Raw genomic sequence first — 19,799 nt, 5'->3', positions numbered from 1 at the left:
GCTCATGCTTTCATTTATTACTACTTTATTATTGTGAAGTTATTGTAATCCTATCGTACTTGTGTCTTGCTTTTCCGGGACGCAAAGGTGGCACACGTGCACCATCCGCACGCCTGTACTCTCGTTCCGAGTGGCGCCAGGCTGGAGCGGTCGTGAACCACCCCATTGGCTGGCTTGGTTTCCAGAGCGGGTCCCATGGCTCCCGCGTTTCATGCATGGAGAGGGAGGAGGAGGACTTGGAATACGAAGTGTGGTGTGGAAGACGCACAGAGTATAATGCAGTGGGCACGTCAAAATAAGCGTCAAAAAGGGCGGAAAGGCGACGGATGGATTTGGGGGAGAGGCGGTGGGGAGGAACGGAAAGGCGAGGCCGGGTGGGACCCGCAGAAGATTCGCTGGAGTCGTGGTTTTACCCGGCAGGCTGGAGATAAAGGGGCAAAGCCTAACCTCCGCACGTTCGCATACAGATTTCTACGCGGTTGTCATTATTCTCCCACCCTCCCCTAAACTTTTATTATTAATTTATAAAAAAGAGTCGATGAACGCTCCAGCTTGCGCTGTCGCTGTCGTGGCGATGTGACTGGATACCCGACAGACCGCATAGAAACATCATGCGGTCGTCCGTTGGGGAGCGTTGTCCGTGGGAAGGTGACAGCCCGGGTCTCCCGGACCTCATCCGCGTCTTATTATAATCGCTTAAATTCGGATAAATCTAAACGCGGGGCTGGACGGTACGAAGCGTGCGCAGCCCCTCACGCTGCCTGTCTGCGCCACCGCAGCGGTTAGCGTTTGAGCACGGGCCGGCGACAATGACCGGCATAGGCAGCCCCACCGATCCGACGGCTGTCCTTGCCCTGGCCGATCGATTACTGCCGTCCGATCTCGGCCAACAGCCAAGCAGGCGGCGGGAGGGCTCTAGAACCCGGTGGGCCCGGACGCCCTCGACCGAAAAAGATAAGGTGGGCCCGCCCACCGGGACTTCATGTGGGGGGCCCGCCACCCCCCACCATGGCAATTATAGCGGCGTTAGGCGCTCGCAACGCTGTTTAACTTTTTGGCAGCAAGAGATGGTAAACGGCAACAGCCCGGAACGGGATGCCCTCTTCAAATTCAACGCATAGTTTTCCATCCATCCGACGACGTATGACCGTCCGATCATGGATGTGGGGTGATGGCATCACTCGTGAAATGGTCCTGATTGGGTGGTGGGGTTGTGCAAAGCAGGCCAGGGCGGAAGAGGGGAAAAAGGCTGACAGCCGCACCTACGGTTGTCATCCATTTTATATCACCTTCAACAGTAATCAATGGTCGGTTGCTAGTGGGCGGCCTTCTCATGAATCTTTAAATTGGGAATGAGCGGCACATATGATAGGACTCTTAGATTCATATTTAAGCCAAATTAATTTTCTATGCAGCTTATCTGAATAATGAGTCAAACGTGACCGGCGTCTATCGCTCCCTACCATACATAGGTGCTGTACTATAAATATGCATACTCGAGTAGATCTTAACTCGAAACCTACCATACCTAGAACGGACGGTGGAAGCTCCATATCAATGATCCTAAAAGTTGAATGTTGTTGGGGTGGAAGCGGATCGGGACTTTAGTCCTACACTGCTTGAGGGACAAAGAGAGCTGTGTCTTAAATAAGGGGGTAACTCCTTTCTCTTCAGAGGCGCCTTTTAAAGGGCAAATCCCCGAGGAAGGCTTAGACGTGCTCCAAAGTGAAGAGAAACACTGTTACTTTTCGGCCTCAACAAATGTCATTTACAACTTTTAAATTACTTATATATAAAAAATTATATAATATTTGAAGGTGCCTAGCATGTACATTAAGTGATCAAAAAATAAACAACCTAGTAATTATTAGATTATATGTATATTTGATCACTTGATGCATAGACTAAAAGCCTCTTAAAATACATAATTTTTAGTCTATAAGCAATTTAAAAATCATAGATCACGTCCAATAATTTGAATTATTGCTGTCGGATTTTCATTATCTAATAGGTCCGTCTCGGTCTAAGAAGAGGTTCACTTGAGCATAATCAAATTATATAGCCTCTTATTTGCAGGCTGTCGCTACGCAAAACTTGAAATGCCACGTTATGATTATTAAAAGCCAAGCACAGTCATCCTGATGTCTAAAATATCCTATGCACCATATACATACTAATATGATAAGACCTTCAATAGACGAAGGTAATTCAAGTCATTGACTGTTAATATGGATACCTCTGTATATACAGTGTTTATGAGGAATTGACGCGTCGAGTTTTTGTTTTTTTGTCAGGTTTTGCTAAAGCATATTCACATCCTCAATGAGGATATATGTTTCAAAAATATTTTCGACATAAATAAAATTGGCTTCCGACTAGAATTAAAATCGAATCGGATATCAATATATCTTGTTGTGGTTCAAATTTGGCCCGAGGGTGACCACGCTAGAGGAGTCGAGAAAGCTGCCGGTCCGTGAAAGAAAAGGACGAGGAGCCACCTCCCGCGATTGGCGGTGTACCTGCACAAAGCCTCACCGGTGGTTTCGATAAGGACCCTCCGATGCTCAAGTTAGGGTGGTATTCAGTTGGTATTCAGTTAGGAGTCATTTACCGATGCTCAAAAGTTTCGGTAATAATACCCAGGTGGCCGAGGTATGGCCCGTTTTCATCATGAATGGAGATGGCGCGCAGCCAAGGCTTGCTTGTGGCGCATGGGGTGGTCCGTCCTTGTGAGTGGTAAGGCATTGACAGTCGTAACAAGGTATAGCCGGAGTAGCACAGCGCTGTCCTTGACTGTCGTGAGCCAGTAAGCAGGGCGTTGTGGTGTCGAGATGTACGGCCACGTAGGAGAGCGTAGGTGCGCGCATGGGTGCGGCCATTGGCAGGGTCGAGCTCGTTGAAAGGTCGCATCATGTATTTAGCGAGGTCGATCTGACGAGTGATAAGGTTAGCTTAGCATCCTGGGTTCCGAGGTGTGCTCGGCAGAGCGCCCCGAGCTCAAGAGTTGGGGCGTATTATTGGAGAGAGCGCTCCGAGCTTGGTCGAGACGAGTCGGCGAATAAGGATGACGCCCCGAGCTTGGTCGGGACGAGTCGGCGAATAAGGATGGCGCCCCGAGCTTGGTCAGGCGAGTCAGTGAATATCCGAAGATGAAGGAGCTTTCGAAGGAGTCTAAGGTCGAGCTGATTCTAGACCGGACCGAAGTTCCGTCTAACTAGCGTTGGTGTCTGTTGGGCCGAAATTGAGAGGCCCCCATCGTTGTGAGCAGGACGATCCATTTTGGCCCCCATCATATCAATATTTATATTTGTTTTATCCGACGAACAAAAATATGAATATGGATATTACTCAGATGCAAATATATATATATATATTTGTCTTAAATGAATATAGATATAAATCAGATAAAGATATAAATATGGATATAAGTTGAATGATTAAACTTTATGGCATAGAATCAAATATATTACTAAGTGTATGGTAAATCAAATAAATAGCATATTAATATGGCTATATATTTTTTTTAGAAGTTAATAAATTTTATATAAAATTAAATAGGATTATAAATATAATCAGATATTTAAATACGGATCGAACAGTTGTTTATTCATATCCATATTAATTTTTTTTTTGACGAATATGAATACGAAAGAGATCGAATACTCAAATTTGTCCATCTTTAGATGAATTCGAATACTAAATTAGATTTAGAGCAATATTATCCGGTCTGCTCGCAGCTGCCCTGTAACGATAAAACAAAAAAAAGTCAAATCACACGTGCCTTCACGTGACTGCGTACATGGCTTCCTCAGATTACACGGACAAAAAGTGTTCCTGTTTGCTCGGCCACACCTAAAGTCTGACATCATCCTTCATATTCCTAATGCCGTTAAGCTTTCTGCCTATTAATCTCCCAGTGCAATGTACAACATATTTAATTTATGCTCTTTACTGCTACTTACCAAACTAAAGCATCATCGGATCTAGATAGGATGACAAGGTAGTGTTAATTAATTTAGTGTTTTGTGCTAATCCGGACTCTGGATGGGGCCTACTCGGAATTGTACCACTGGAGCAACCTAGAACCCAACTTCGCACTTACTTATCCCGTGGGCCCAAAATGCATTAGGGAGAGATGAAAACAGCCGAAAAGGAGATGGCAAATTATATGGTGCTGTGAATCACGCCAATTGTTGCTTCTCTGTCGGCCAATCATCGCGACACACGCATGATATATATATGGATCCTTAATGTACGGCAACGCAACGTGATACTTGTGGTGTAAGATATAATTTTCCGAAAGGAAATAGCATGTCAATACTTTGGGCTCCATCATGGCCAGTTGAAAAAATAATTCCAACTTGTGGACTTCATAACCGACTAATATGTCTCGGATTCAGACTCCGGACCGATCACATCATCAGCCGACTAGGTTTTAACACGCGGACTGGGAAACCTAGCCATCATTTCCTAATTACCAAAGCACGTTTTAATTTACGCGTGCCGATGTTCCTTTTGAGTGACGTAGTGCATTTGTAGCATGCTACTTCAAAGTTCAAACAAAAGCAAAGGGGTGATTCGGTTCGAAAAGTCTACTTGGTTCGGTGCTATCCATTAAGATGTAGACAAATCCACGTCAAGGTAAGGGAGAGGTGCCTGTCTTATCACCAAAGGGGTTACAATTTTGAATAGTCTGCAACCCCAGCCATACATAGATAATTCCTGCAGCTGGAGTACGTCCTTTTGGCATATTAACTTGTAGCTATGAGCCCATCATCCATGCAATAACCTCAAGTGTAGAGAATTCCTACAAGCTTAAGTATGAGGTGGTGTTTGGTTGGTTCTCGAATCTTCTGATTCATCTGGACAAGCGGTTGCAAGGGGAAGAAAAGTAGTTTTATAGATAGATATGACAATTTCCCTGAGCGATAATAAAAACCATGAACTCTAGTTGAAGGAAATGGACTACAGACAATTTACTGACTGGAGCAAGAGGAGAATGGAGGTTTAACGTAGAAGAAAATTATTTCGCCAAAAAAACGCAGAAGAAAGTTTTTACACTGACGTCGCCGTTATTTATCCAGTAAAACATGCCACGTACCAAGCAAAGTTTGGGCTGTCAAGCATCCGCTGCCACAGAAATAAAGGATATGTTCGGTCTCTGCTTTCCATTTCCAATCTAGCCACCTCGTTGATACAACTCTCTAAATGGTGTTGGTGCTCAAAAGATCTGCGCGTGGAAGTAATCGCCAAAATCTTTCTGAATCCTTCTGAAGATGCTATGAGTAACCAACTCCCCCACCTTGGGCTCCAAGTTGTCGTGCTACGTAAGTATTTCCTCCTCCTTATAATCAACATCTCCAGGGCCAGATGCAAGAAATGGTGTGTGAAAATTTGGGAAAGTAAATTTGGGAAAATGGTGAGTTAAATTTGGGTGGCTGTCTTGGCCTCCCTTAACCTTAATAATAATAATAATAATAATAATGGCATGGTAATTTAATGCCACCATTTAATCTTGCCGCATTTCAAACCCAGAGCGTAACAAGTGCCGCATACCTATATAGCGGACCATACAAGCATGCAAGGCTGCAGGGCATCGTTTGTAACAATACAGAATCTTATAACCTCATCCAAAATGGCTAGCCCCGATGCGGGACTAAACACACGCTCATACGAATTCTCACATACTCTCCCCTTTTAAACTCTAACGTCCTTATCAAGCGAAGAGTTCCAACCATATAAATCTAATCACAAGTACCACGACTAGCTCGTGGTCAACCCCAATGAATTCGTGCTGCAGTATTCGCTAGTCTACATGATGACCCAAAGATTGATTTTGATGATCACAAAACCTTGAAGTATAGATACTAATGTTTATGTTGCAAGGAGAAAGATATTTATTTTGCAAGGAACATAGCAAGTTGGGAGAACACAAGAAGGCCTCCAAAGCTCTCAAGTTGGAAGAAAGCTACAATTTATTGGCCCAAGCTTAAAGTTCAAAGGATTCAAATTGGAGGAGTAAAATCAAAGAAAAAATTCAAAAGAATAGTCTTCGAGTCGACTCCTGAGGAATTCGAGTCGACTCCAATGTTTACCGAGTCGACTCCGGGAAAGTATGAGTCGACTCCTAGGAGTCACAGGCAGAAAAGTCAGAGAGCAGTTTTCGGGTCTGAGATTCGAGTCGACTCCAGTGGAACGCGAGTCGACTCCGATGGTTGGTAGGTCGACTCCAAAGAAAGCAAGAGTCGACTCTCAGCGGAACACAAGGAAAAAAGTCAGAGAGCATTTTTGGGACTCTGAGATTCGAGTCGACTCCCGCATTGCACGAGTCGACTCCGAGACTCCGCGACCATCAACAGACAGAAAACCAAGTTACTGCCTCTGAGATTCGAGTCGACTCCCAGACAGCTCGAGTCGACTCCAAGGCAGCGCTACACCAAGATGGCAGAAGGTTGTGTTTCGCAAACTGAGAGCCGAGTCGACTCCAAGGAAGTTCGAGTCGACTCCAAGACTGGACGAGCCAAAAGACAGAGGATCGGGAGTTCGGGCTCTGAGATTCGAGTCGACTCCCAGGACAGTCGAGTCGACTCGAGAGGACAAAATTCAAAATTGGATCCACGGACTTCAGTGGATGAGCCGACTCCGAAATTGCCAAGTCAGCTCCAGAAGTTGGCGAGTCGACTCCAGGTTAAGACGAGTCGACTCCCAGTCGAGGCAAGCACATTAATTCAAATTTGGAACAGTGGCCGAGTCGTCTCCGGTAAAACACGAGCCGACTCCTGCAACAGGCGAGCCGACTCCTGATCGCGCGAGTCGACTCCGATCCCAACGGTAACATTGTCAGGAAATGCAGACTGTGTCCAACGGCTCCTTTTCTTGTCTCTAACGGCTATATTCTTGTTTCCACGCCATCTAAAGCTATAAAAACAAAAAGAGAGCTAGGGGAGAACTCATGGAAGTGGGAGAGATCATCTAGGAAAGAGATCTCAAAGAGATTACAAAGGAAATCTCCCATAAGCACAAAAGGGCCATCCAAAAACGAAATAGAGAGAAGAAGAGCATCCAAGTGAATCCGAAAGCTTCCTCTCCATCCGTGTGCTGCCTCGGGATCCTCTACTTCATGCCAAATCAGAGGAGGATCAAGTAAAGAAGAAGCCGAGCTCCTCCATCTTCAAAACTCGTTTGAGGGCTTCTCTTTACTCTATTTGTTTATATTGTCATATTTACTTGTTTAAGAAGCTTTGTTTTGTTTTATACTTTGTTTTAATATCTTGTAACTTGATTCAATCAAGGGATTGAATCAAGGGATTAAGGTTTGTTGGTGAGCCAAAGAAAAACCAACGGTGTTAAGGTTTGTTGGTGAGCCAAAGGGAAAAACCAACGGTGATAGGTTTGTTGGTGAGCCGAGGGTAAAACCAACGTGTAAGGGTTTGATTGTGATCCCGGAAAAACAATCGGGGAGGTTCTAGTCGGTGAGCCTGGGAAAACCGACCGAGTTCGTTGTGACCTCGTAAAACAACAAGTTGGGTTGTGAGCTTGTAAAACAACCGGTTGTAAATCTGTAGGATTATAGTGAAATTCCCAAGAAGTCTTGGGGAGTGGATGTAGGTGCTGGGGTGCACCGAACCACTATATGTTTGTTGTGTTTGTAATGCTTCTGCTTATTGTCTAACTAACACACTCACTTACTTAGATAAACTGCTTGCTTAACTCTTATCTGGACATCCTTTAGTTGCAAGCATATTTAATCAAGTCACATTCTATACATCAAACTGTTGCTAAGTTTAACTTTCATTGCGCATATATACAACTTAGCATAATTAATCAAAAAGTACTAGAAGTAGTTTAAAAGTTTTAAAAGACCCAATTCACCCCCCCTCTTGGGTTGTATCTACTGGGCAACAAGTGGTATCAGAGCAGGTGCTCAAATATTATTTGTAGTCTTAACCGACTAGAGCCAAAGATCATGACAACTCAAATAGATAGTTTTCTAGGAGAAGGACAATCAATTGATACACCTCCACTATTTAATGGCTTAAACTATACACATTGGAAAATACGCATGCGCGTTTTTATTCAATCACAAAACTATTACTTATGGAAAATCATAATAAATGACCTTCACACACTCTCTCAAACTTTTAATGAAAAGGACTTAGCACAGTTGAATGCTAATGCTATGAACATATTATACTGTGCTATTAAAGAAACAAATTTTAATGAAATTTCTGCATGCTTATCTGCTAAGGAGATCTGGGATACTTTAGAAAATGTTTATGATAAATCTCAGACTAGCTCACATGTGCTTCAATTATATACTAACAATGAGACTGCAGAAAAGGGTGTTTGAATCTCCCTCAGTCGAGTCGACTCCAAGTATCTCAGAATCGACTCTCAAGTTCACCGAGTCGACTCCAATAAGGTCCGAGTCGACTCCGAGGCAAATCAGCTTCCTAAAGACAAAGAAGAAGAGGAAGCAAGAAGAAAGGAAGAAAGAGGTAAAAAGGAAGAGAGCCTTGACCAAGAAAGAGTCTAGCAAGAAAATAGAAGTTAGGAGCAACAATGATGATATCAGCTCCAAGGAACTACAAGAGGTTACCAACTTGTGCTTTTATGGCACAAGAAGACAAGGTAAAATCTGAATCTACTCTTACCTCAAATGATTTTCAAGAAGAATTCTCTTATGATGAATTATTAAATGCTTTTCATGATTTGTATAGTGAATGTAGAAAATTAACTGTAAAGAATAAAAATCTTAAGAAACTAAATTCTGAAAAAGAAAGCTTAAGGTCATTTTCAGAAGAATTGATTCAGAAAAATCATAGCTTAATTAAAGAAAATCAAAACTTAACTAAAGAAATTAACCAATTAAAATTTTTTATTAACAAATTCACCGTAAGTTCAGAACGATTAAAAATGATGTTTGAAAGCCAATATGTTACTTATGATAAAATCAAAACTTGGCTTGACTTCTTTACTTAACAATAAAATCTCTAGAGAAAAAGGTTATTAATTCACCAAACAAACCATTAAATAAGATAACTTATTTCAAAAATGAAAAGGGTGGGAATAACAACTTTACCTATCATTCTAGTATAATTAAATCAAATGGTAAGGTTATTACTATTAAACAGATATGGGTTCCAAAAGGAACCATATGTCCTAACTCTCAAGGACCCAAGCAAGCTTGGGTACCCAAAATGAAAATATGAGGATGTAGACATAGATGTGCCAAGATACCCATGGAACAAATAGAACCTTCATACAAATGGGTGCTCTAGACACACATCAAAATGAAACTTAAAATATACTTATGAAAAGTAATTTTAAATGAAATAATAATAATAATGAAATCAGTAATCCTTGCATCTCATCATTATTTTTGCTTTAATATTTGATATGAATTGCTAGTATTGATCAATTTTGTGATATAGAAAATACTTTTGGAAATATAATCAAATCATTTCATTTTATAGTATACTTTACTCACTATTGGATAAGTTGCTAAATGATTAAACAATTTATTAAAAATAACTCTATGAACCCTCTATATGCTTGATTAAGAATTTTTATCCATGACATTATTTTTATTGATCATCAATATGATAATGTGTACTTGGTATGCTTTTGAATATATGCACTATGAATACCAAGATTAAAGAAACCATCCTTGGCACATAGAATCAACTCATGCTAGTATGTACTTAATCTCAAAAGACCTTGCCATAGGCTTGCTTAGATTATCTACTTAAAGGTCAAAGTTTTGCTATGCATGCTAACTAAGGAAACAAACAAAAATCATTTCTAAATCTAAAGATGTTGTTTCCATCTCTAAGTCTTCAAAAGCTTACATTGGACTTGTTCTTGGAGAATAAAACTGAAGTATTTTTCTGTATTTACTAAATCTTGTAGAAGCGTTTCAAATAAAAAAGGTTTCCAAACTGTGAAGATCATGGCACAGTGTTGAAAACCAAAATCCAGATTAAGGTTATACAGAAAATAGTATTAAATTCAATTATTTCAGCTCCATGGACATCATAAGTAAAAAGGGGTTAATAGAATTCTTGAAGAAATGAAAAAGACAATTATGTATGATAGTCATCTACTTAAATAATTTTTAAAAGACTATCATCACTGCTTGTCATACATATGATTTCTATTAGATCTATTTCTGATGAAAATTTTGATCTTCTGAAAAAAAAAATGAAAAATGAACCATTGCATATCTTTCATATTTTTCAGTCGTACATGTTATGCTTGATATGCTCTTATGAAAATAATGCCAAATCTGATAGAGATATGTCTATCCTTGGATATCATTCATCAAGCAATGCATATAGAGTATTCAATGAAAAGTTTTTAGTTGCAAAAATATCAAGGTATTTTATTCTTTATGAGACTAATGATTTATTATCAAGATACTAAAATTAAATTATGTATGTATATGGTTAATCTTTTACATATAACAATCTGAAAAACTTGTTAATAATTAGAACCAACTTGGATTTTTCAGATATACTCTTAATGAAGAAAAAGTGATGACTGTTAAAAGACTAAATCAAGAAAAAATGAAATAGATCTTGATAAGTTTCTTGCATAATTAAAAGTAAAAATCACCATTATCATTTGTTTGCTTAATGAGCTTTATTCTCTATCAAATGAATGTGTAGAATGCACTCCTATGTGGTTATTTCATTAAAAAGAAGATATATGTTAAATAACCACCATATTTGAAAACACTCATTACAAATATGATAAAGCAATATATGATTTGAAACAAGCATCAAAAGCGTGTTATAAAAGCTTAAGCAACCTTTTCGACAGATAGTGATAAATCTATGCATCAAAAAGAAGAATATATGATATCTTGCTTGCTCATAGCACACATTGATGACATCATTTTTGGTTCTACTAATGAAGAGTTATATTGCAAAGTGAGTTTGAAATATGATGAATGAATTAACATCTTCTCTCAAACTCCAAATTAAAACAAACAGGAAAGGGGATCTTCATTGACCAACGTTAGTCTTATAGAAGATTGGCGTGAAGAAGGTATATCTATGACCCCATCTTGTAGAAATTGTAAAGGATGAGCAAAGTAGATCTATTGTTTAAAACTGTATTGAAGCATGATAGAATAATTATTTTATCATACAGCTAGTAGACCAGATTGTATGCTCATTATGTGACCTTGTGCAAGACTTCAATCTAACTTTAATTAATCATATTTTATCGATAACAAATACGTCATAATCTGAATTTCGATAGAAACAAACGTTTAAGATAAGTTGATTAAAACTTAGTTAACACATCTTATTGATAATTATCTTAAGCAAATAGAATCTAAACTAAATTGATTTGACCTTGATAAATCTGTCTTTGCCTCACATGCTTGTCCTTGAACTATCTTGGTTAATGAATCTATCTCTTTAGTTCAAGTGATATGTGCTTGCTTATATTTAGGCAATCTCTTGAATAAAGTGACTCAACATGCAACTATTGTCATATCTCATATTGAGTCATCTAATTAAAAAAAATATATATGTTGGACGAATGCTTTGTATCTTAAAGAAACTAATGACCTTTATGTAAGATACACTAAACATTCACATGCAAACAAGAGAGAGGATCTTCTTCAGCCAAAAGTTCACACATAAGAAATCTAGTTTGGCTTGAAGAACATATAATGAATAGGTAATTTTAGATACCTTTCTCACAAATTAATTGAGCAAAGTCAATAACTTAAATCTTATTATGGCATGATTAAATTCTTTAATTATTAATTTTTGATATCATGTCTATATGTGTATTGACTGACTTATACGTTTTAGAAATTGTTTCATGGTTTGCTCAATCTAAAATATTTCTATGGCTGTATCATAACCATGAAATACACAAGTATATGATTAAAACTCTGATTTAGAATGACTTGTGAGAAGCTACGAATTCTTGGGCATAATGAAAATAGTGTTTGCATGATATACCTCTATACGATACATTTCATTATTTCTTTATTCTGCTCTTTCATGTAGATTACTTGAGAATAACAAAAAGAGAGAGAGATAAAGAAAAGAAAATGGACATCGTTCAAGAGATGAAAAATCTGAGCAAAGGCAAGTACTTCAATCTTAAGGAAAAGCAAAACAAGCATAATATATTCGGCACATTTGGAAGGGATAAAATCTATAATTAATTACACTCAAACAGGGAGAGTTTGAAGTAAACATTTTAACCTTTCTATATTGCTCATCATAGGGATGGTGCCAATGGGGAGGCTAGTGGGTAGTACCCGGCACTATTTGACCCAACTATTCGGTGTAGGGCATATTAGGGACGGCACAAGAGGGAGGCTAGTGGTAGTACCTCGTGCCCCTTCCCAACTCCACCAGATAGGGAGCACATAGAGTATAGAGCATAAGAAAGTAAAAATGAAAGACAAAATAAATGAAAGTATATAAGAAGAATCAAGCTTTTTTTTTTTCACTTGAAAAACATAATTTAAGGATGAAATCAATGCAAGATAATATTTAAATAGGAGGAGTTTATTTGAAAAGAATTGATTTTGATCCTTGACATGCTTGTTCTTATTATTTTAATGTATGACTTAACACTTAATATAGTGTGCATATGGTATGATGTCTTGATTTATGGGTTCTCAATGTTTTACAATGCTTCATGCTTGGATAATTTGATTGAATATTTGGAATACTATATAAATTTTTTTTGTATTGTTAAAAAAAATTTTCAGATTTGTCATTCACAATCATCGTTAAAATCTGAAAGGTGAATAAATTTGTAAAAAGGAGAAGAGAAGGATATTTCTATTTAGGCAAAATGAATTGAGTTTGTTCTATCCTTCAAACCTTGGTATATAATGTGCTAAACATAAATACAAATAGATATACTATAATTTTGAAAGATCCATTGCAGAAATGATATTAAGAAGATTTATTATGCTTCATGTATCCATTGCAGAAAAACTATAATTAAGAAATTGAGTTCTATAAATAGATATACTTCAATAATCATCTATATGTTTTTCTCTCCTACATTATTAAAGACTTCCATCAATAGAGTGAATGATCTTAAAACTAGAAATATTTCAGTTCACTCAAATGACTCTAAAAGAAAGAAAATGTAAATGCTTTTGAAAGAAATTGAGCTTCAAATGAATCATTTTCTGATTAATATTTCTATACATTTTCTCTAAGATTAAGAGAAAGCATAACTTGTTCGTAAAGGATTAGAAAGAGTAATTACTACAAATTTTGGAATAATACTAGATTACTCTACATTCTCGATATTACAGAATTTCAGTGTTATTCATGTTTATCACTAAAATCTGAAATTCAACAATTTAAAATGATTAAAGAAGAATGCATCTTTTGAGGGGGAGCTTTAGATATTCAGTATCCTATCCCAAAGACACTTTATTTTGATGCATACTTTGAATTTTATGGATTGATTTTGATGAACCTCCTTATATTGCAAGACATGCTTTAATTTCCTTGAGATGAGTTCTATAAAGGTTGTCTTATCTCAAACCTTGAGTCTTATGAAAATAAGCTGAAATATATTTTTGAGATTGACAATCTTATTGAACATTATCTTAGGATTCTAAACTCTTAAATGGAATGATCAATTGAGGGGGAGAAAGAAAATTTCAGAAGGAGAGGTCTTATGGAACTTAATCGCATAAATCTATAACTAAAGGAGAGAGAAAGAACACTAAATGAAAAGTGATTCTAATACTCTCCAATATGTATCATCTGAAATTTAAATCTGAAAATCTGTATGATACACCTTGAGGCGTGTTATTTGGTTAGTATATCTCATGCATCACTCTTAAACCAAATTGCAAATCTTAAGAGCCTCTAATTTAATGAAACGGGGGAGAATAATGTGTTAAATTTTCTTGAGTATCTCTTAGAAAATCTATTTTTGGAACTTCACTAATGAGCTCTAATTGGCTTGCTTTTTGGAACTTCAATTTTGTGCAAATTCATTATTTTATGTATCAAATTGTGCTTATTTTCTAAAGAAATAAAAGAAAGTCTTTAAAAGAGCTCTAAGATGTATCAAAAATTGCATGAATGTATATTTTGATATTTGTGCCCCAATGCTCCTATTATCATAAAAGAACTTTGAAGTCATTAAGAAAATTAATTAAATTGCTCTCATGGTTGATAAAATACTTAATAGATTGGGCAAAAGGTCTTAAATGAACAAGCTTTCATACTCAGTGAAGAGAGGTTGGATTTCCACTCATGTTTTTCCTTGAATATCATTTGTAGTACTTCTTGAATTAACCTAAGGAAGATTCCACCTACACTTGATTAGAAAACTATCTGTGGTATCAAATTAGAAAACCTCTTGAATTCACACTCGATGTGTTCTGCTCTGATCTTTGTGCTTAATGTTTCACTATCTTTTTGATGTTGTCAAAAAGGGGGAGAAATATCTAAGTATATGCTATATACCTCAGAATGCTTTATTACTTTGAATTGAATACAAATCAGCTTAAAATTTAAATATGTTGATTGTGTTAAGCTGATTAAATCTAAAAGCATTATCATGAAGTATGTTTTAAATATACATGTCTTCTACTTCATGCAACTTAGCTATGTATTACTTCTAGAAAACAATATCTTTTATATTGCATATACTCCAAGTTTTGTCATCATCAAAAAGGGGGAGATTGATGACCCAAAGATTGATTTTGATGATCACAAAACCTTGAAGTATAGATACTAATGTTTATGTTGCAAGGAGAAAGATATTTATTTTGCAAGGAACATAGCAAGTTGGGAGAACACAAGAAGGCCTCCAAAGCTCTCAAGTTGGAAGAAAGCTACAATTTATTGGCCCAAGCTTAAAGTTCAAAGGATTCAAATTGGAGGAGTAAAATCAAAGAAAAAATTCAAAAAGAATAGTCTTCGAGTCGACTCCTGAGGAATTCGAGTCGACTCCAATGTTTACCGAGTCGACTCCGGGGAAGTATGAGTCGACTCCTAGGAGTCACAGGCAGAAAAGTCAGAGAGCAGTTTTCGGGTCTGAGATTCGAGTCGACTCCAGTGGAACGCGAGTCGACTCCGATGGTTGGTAGGTCGACTCCAAAGAAAGCAAGAGTCGACTCTCAGCGGAACACAAGGAAAAAGTCAGAGAGCATTTTTGGGACTCTGAGATTCGAGTCGACTCCCGCATTGCACGAGTCGACTCCGAGACTCCGCGACCATCAACAGACAGAAAACCAAGTTACTGCCTCTGAGATTCGAGTCGACTCCCAGACAGCTCGAGTCGACTCCAAGGCAGCGCTACACCAAGATGGCAGAAGGCTGTGTTTCGCAAACTGAGAGCCGAGTCGACTCCAAGGAAGTTCGAGTCGACTCCAAGACTGGACGAGCCAAAAGACAGAGGATCGGGAGTTCGGGCTCTGAGATTCGAGTCGACTCCCAGGACAGTCGAGTCGACTCGAGAGGACAAAATTCAAAATTGGATCCACGGACTTCAGTGGATGAGCCGACTCCGAAATTGCCAAGTCAGCTCCAGAAGTTGGCGAGTCGACTCCAGGTTAAGACGAGTCGACTCCCAGTCGAGGCAAGCACATTAATTCAAATTTGGAACAGTGGCCGAGTCGTCTCCGGTAAAACACGAGCCGACTCCTGCAACAGGCGAGCCGACTCCTGATCGCGCGAGTCGACTCCGATCCCAACGGTAACATTGTCAGAAAATGCAGACTGTGTCCAACGGCTCTTTTTCTTGTCTCTAACGGCTATATTCTTGTTTCCACGCCATCTAAAGCTATAAAAACAAGAAGAGAGCTAGGGGAGAACTCATGGAAGTGGGAGAGATCATCTAAGAAAGAGATCTCAAAGAGATTACAAAGGAAATCTCCCATAAGCACAAAAGGGCCATCCAAAACGAAATAGATAGAAGAAGAGCATCCAAGTGAATCCGAAAGCTTCCTCTCCATCCGTGTGCTGCCTCGGGGATCCTCTACTTCATGCCAAATCAGAGGAGGATCAAGTAAAGAAGAAGCCGAGCTCCTCCATCTTCAAAACTCGTTTGAGGGCTTCTCTTTACTCTATTTGTTTATATTGTCATATTTGCTTGTTTAAGAAGCTTTGTTTTGTTTTATACTTTGTTTTAATATCTTGTAACTTGATTCAATCAAGGGATTGAATCAAGGGGTTAAGGTTTGTTGGTGAGCCAAAGAAAAACCAACGGTGTTAAGGTTTGTTGGTGAGCCAAAGGGAAAAACCAACGGTGATAGGTTTGTTGGTGAGCCGAGGGTAAAACCAACGTGTAAGGGTTTGATTGTGATCCCGGGAAAACAATCGGGGAGGTTCTAGTCGGTGAGCCTGGGAAAACCGACCGAGTTCGTTGTGACCTCGTAAAACAACAAGTTGGGTTGTGAGCTTGTAAAACAACCGGCTGTAATCTGTAGGATTATAGTGAAATTCCCAAGAAGTCTTGGGGAGTGGATGTAGGTGCTGGGGTGCACCGAACCACTATATGTTTGTTGTGTTTGTAATGCTTCTGCTTATTGTCTAACTAACACACTCACTTACTTAGATAAACTGCTTGCTTAACTCTTATCTGGACATCCTTTAATTGCAAGCATATTTAATCAAGTCACATTCTATACATCAAACTGTTGCTACGTTTAACTTTCATTGCGCATATATACAACTTAGCATAATTAATCAAAAAGTACTAGAAGTAGTTTAAAAGTTTTAAAAGACCCAATTCACCCCCCCTCTTGGGTTGTATCTACTGGGCAACACTACATATATTATAGGCTAGGTCCGCTTTTATACTAAAATGGCTAGCAGATGTGGGACTACATATACGCCCATACGGATCCTCACAAATCCCCACACTTTCTAATGTGCGGAACTTTCCTTCTTAAGAAGTTGGTGAAAGCGTGCGGTTCATATTATGTTTCGTTTGAAAGTTTGGGATGTTGTCTAACGAATGACATAGAGAAGACCCACACGCATGCTCTATCCTCACGTAGCCCTCCATTTACTCGGTATCTCGCACGACAAGCATTCTCCAGCCGCGACGCGTTCATTGAATGAGGAGGATATAGAGGTTCGTTCATGATACATACATCCAGGACACACAACTTCGTTAGGCATTCACCAAACGCGCGGATCATGTGCGTAATTTGGGTCGACAAGGTTGCGACGCAAGCGCGACTGATGATATTACTTTCAAGAAACCAGTCAGTAGGAACGATGCATGGTAGAGGAGGAGATTTAGATGCAGGTAGGGAGAAGACATGATGTTACTACTCAGCAAATTGCAGCCAACTGCGTACGTATTGGCTTGCGATTTTCAGCAAAGATTAGTAAGGGGGTTCTGCGATTCCGTTTTCAAATTTCTGCCAGCTGAACATGTATTGGCTTTGATAGCTATAGCCCACTTGTCCCCCAAAATTCTGGCAGCCAAATGCCAATCATTTGAGTCATTCAATTTTTATTTTGAAAATACGATTTATAGTAGCTTTGCTCGCGGGGAAATATCTCGAGCAATTCTGTAGGCATTTGGACAGTTGGACATTTGAATATTTTTGCTGAAAAATAAAAGTAAGGAAACTATGTTAACGGGCCAATTAACAACATTTGAATGAGTCGTTTTGATTTTGTACAATTGTAGTCGTTTTGCACACCTAGAAATATCTCAGGTAGTTTATTAGGAATTTGAATATTTTGTAACGAATTATATTAGCTGTCCAATTGACGCCAAGAACTTGAGCTGATAGTATATATCATGTTCATCGAGCGGGTTTTACTCTATAGTTTAGCAACTGAAGATTCTAAATTCGAATCTTCAGGTTGGGTTACAGATTAGGTCTGAAGAATTTTGGACCAGGTTTGGGTTTAAATATAAAGCCCATATATTTTTTAAGCTGAGCTTGGGTATATCATTGGACCATCGTGGGCCCGGACGAGGCCCGAAATGGAGCCTGAACTCAGATTCAAAATGGAGACCGAAATTAGGTTCTTATTAATGAACTGCTTAGAAAATAGGAATGACATTTCCAATTGTGTTATCGATTTGTTTTTTTAGTAAATATATTTCTAATCATCAGATGGTTGCTAACTTAAAACTACATTATTTCATTAAAAGACAAATAGCTACAGTATAAAAGGTTAAAAGATTAAGCTTCAATTGGGTTTGGGCCAGCCAAATTTTTAACATCGGTTGGACCAATTGGGTTTGGGTCGAGCCTGGGCTTGGGTGCGGGTCGGGCTTGTGTCAGAATTTTTCAGGCCTAAATCCAGCCTGAAGTTTGGAAAAAAATTTCAAGCCGAGCTTGGGTAAGGAAATGACCTGGCCTTTTTCCGGCCCTCCCCAAGTTATATACAACCTTGATTATGCAAATGAAGGGTTAAACAAGTTGAAATAATGTCTAAATTGAGCCACAAAAATAAGGTAAGATAGTGCCCTAAAAATTATATAAATAATTAACATGAAAAAGATTTAAAACTCATGGTCTCCAACAACCTATATTGTGATGCGATGGTGACTAACAAAAACTTCAGTTGATGACGAATGAATCATTATCAACTGTATACATCATTGAGAATAGATTTAGTCCTATTTAGAATAATTAGGAGAAGAGAGAAGGGTGATATAAATGATTGGGCCCAAACTTATGTGACTTGAGCATATAGCTTAGATTAGGTTTCTATGTGCATACCAAGTCCTTCTGGTATTAAGACTTTTTCCATTTCCCCAAAATGTGGTATAAAAGCCGATGGCCAACTTGATTGAGCAAGACACTAGGTTTGAGATGGCATGATTTTTGAAGGGAGGACTCTAATGAAGATGTGATGAAACATCACTAAGGTTGAGTAGACATGATTCTTAGAACAGTTGACTCTTGCAAAATGAGATAAAATATAGTTCTTGGAGAACGAAATTCTTGGACTTGAGTAATAACCAAGCTTTTAGATTGAATTTTACATTTCCACATGTATATCAAGTCTTGGTATTAAAATTTTTGATTTAATAAATTGTTTTAGAATCCTCTCATGGTCTTGTGAAAAATATGCGTGAAGGAATAATAATATGATCCCTGCGATCCTTTCCAGCATGAAGTAGTGGTCTCTGATCACGAATGCAATACCGGCATAGTCGCCGCCATTTGGTATACTACCATCAAAGTTTACCCTCAAATGGCCAGGAGGTGGGGGCTCCCAAGAAGTAAGGATATACCTGGATGCTGAAGCAGTAGAGGGAAATTTCCAGATGTCCCTCACCATCCTAGATGAAACGACCATACCCTCCTTTGATGGTCCACCAAACAGCTTTGAACACCTTGCCCTCTCCCTTTTGAGAGTTCTCAATTGGCGAACACTTGCATGTGACGGTATCATTGCACTGTCGGAATCTATTTTTTTTACTTGATGGGATTGTTACTATTGCTTGATTGCGCTGTCACTGTTTCAAGTTGATTTAAATGTTTGCTTTAGAAAATTAATTATATTTTAGAGTCATAATGATAATCAGCACTTCTTGCCCCCGTTATTTGGGGAGCGGTTGTGTGGTTCTTCGTTCACCAATTATCTAGATGCTTGCCTTCAAAAACATTTTAACTCAAAAGAAAAAAACAACATTTTGACAATTTTCTTCAATATTATCTTATTTCTCTGTTCGCGGCCACAAATTAGCCGTACGTTAATCCTTCATTATTTAATCTATGACCAGAGTCAACTCATTTTTTTAAATTTTTTTGAGGGCTTCTGTTCTGATTTTTAACTAAAATAAATCAACAATTGTGTGAT

Source organism: Phoenix dactylifera, chromosome 8 (genome assembly GCF_009389715.1).
Source record: "Phoenix dactylifera cultivar Barhee BC4 chromosome 8, palm_55x_up_171113_PBpolish2nd_filt_p, whole genome shotgun sequence".
Lineage (NCBI taxonomy): Eukaryota > Viridiplantae > Streptophyta > Magnoliopsida > Arecales > Arecaceae > Phoenix > Phoenix dactylifera.
Note: the sequence above shows the minus strand (reverse complement) of the source record.